Genomic DNA, 1,426 nt, shown 5'->3' with positions numbered 1-1,426 from the left:
TTATTTTTCTGTGGGTGTTCATTATTATACTTTTAAGGAGCTGCTTTACTGAGTCACCCACTGAATAGGTAGGGATGGCAATATTGAACAAAGATGAATATTGAACATATTTCTACCAAAAGATAATTTGGTGCTTCATAACCAGAAGTATTTTAAATCAGAACTATCAATTACTACTTTGACTATTAAAGTACAGGGAAGAACCTCAGTCTAGAGGTAGCAGGATCAAGGAAGCATGCCCCGCTGGCCATCACATCAACACTACTTCCATATAAGGATGTTAAAATCACGATGGGGTAGATTGTGGCTGGCGTTGACACTCTGAGAGTCAAATCCCATCTTAGCACAGAAGATTATGATGAAGCCCTTTCTACCAGTAAAGAATCTGGCTCTTTATTAGATACATTACTACTTCTGGAAAAGTCTAGCAGCAGGAGTAGATAACAGAGATTTTTACATCCTTATCTAACCAGCAATGTGTACCTGCTCTTCTGCTGTAGGTTTTCCTACTTCTTGCCGTTGCTGTTCCTGAAGAGCCAAAGCAAAGGAAGGTGGGTTTCATTTAGGAACATCTTGTTTTATCTCATCACTTCCTGCAAAAACATATGGCCTCAGCATATTGTGATTTTTATTCTTTAATAGGCAGTTTAATGGCAGTTTTACTTAGAGGTTAAACAGATTAGGGGAGCCTGGGCTAGGTGTTATACAGGAGAAAACAATATAAATTGTTTTGACTTCTGAATATGAGCATTACATTGTTATGGCTCTCCCTGGTGAAAAGCCTTCTGCTAATGAACATAATCTAAAGTAACAAGCTGCTACTGCCTTCAGTGAGAGTAAAACACCACTGTGTGGTTCTACGGTGTGTGAGTCAGGTTTTCCCCATGCTGTTCCATGTGGCATAAAACATACAATATATGTCCTTCTAGCTGCAAATTGGCACTGACACTTCGGTTCCCCCCTGCATCTTCTCACCCACAGGAATTTTCGGTATTAGGTCTCATTCAAAGCCTTTGGAAGTGAATGGAAGTCTTTCCATCCTCACTGAACTTGGGATCAGGTAATGAATGAATATTTTTGGTGCAAAAAAATAAATTCCCTCTCCCAAAAAGAGAAGTTACAAATGTAAATCCCATATAGAAAGTTTTTGCCCTTCTATCACTGCAAAGACTCTTCTTGGCTTCCGCATACTGACCAAGCATAAAATAGTGAATAACATTTATTTTTGAATTTATGGATTGAGTTCACAGGGATTTTACTAGCACTAGGGTTATGGAAGTGCTATTTTAATAAGGACCACAGATCATGGGCCCAAATCCTTACCTTTACCTCGAGGACTTGTAAACTCAACTATTTAACTCAAATCTCTTTATTGGAGGCCTTAGAATGTATCCACCTGGAGGCTGAAAAATTGAAAGGTAGAAGG

This window comes from Antrostomus carolinensis, unplaced genomic scaffold (assembly GCF_000700745.2).
Source record: "Antrostomus carolinensis isolate BGI_N321 unplaced genomic scaffold, ASM70074v2 scaffold4735, whole genome shotgun sequence".
In the NCBI taxonomy this organism is placed as follows: Eukaryota; Metazoa; Chordata; class Aves; order Caprimulgiformes; family Caprimulgidae; genus Antrostomus; species Antrostomus carolinensis.
Note: the sequence above shows the minus strand (reverse complement) of the source record.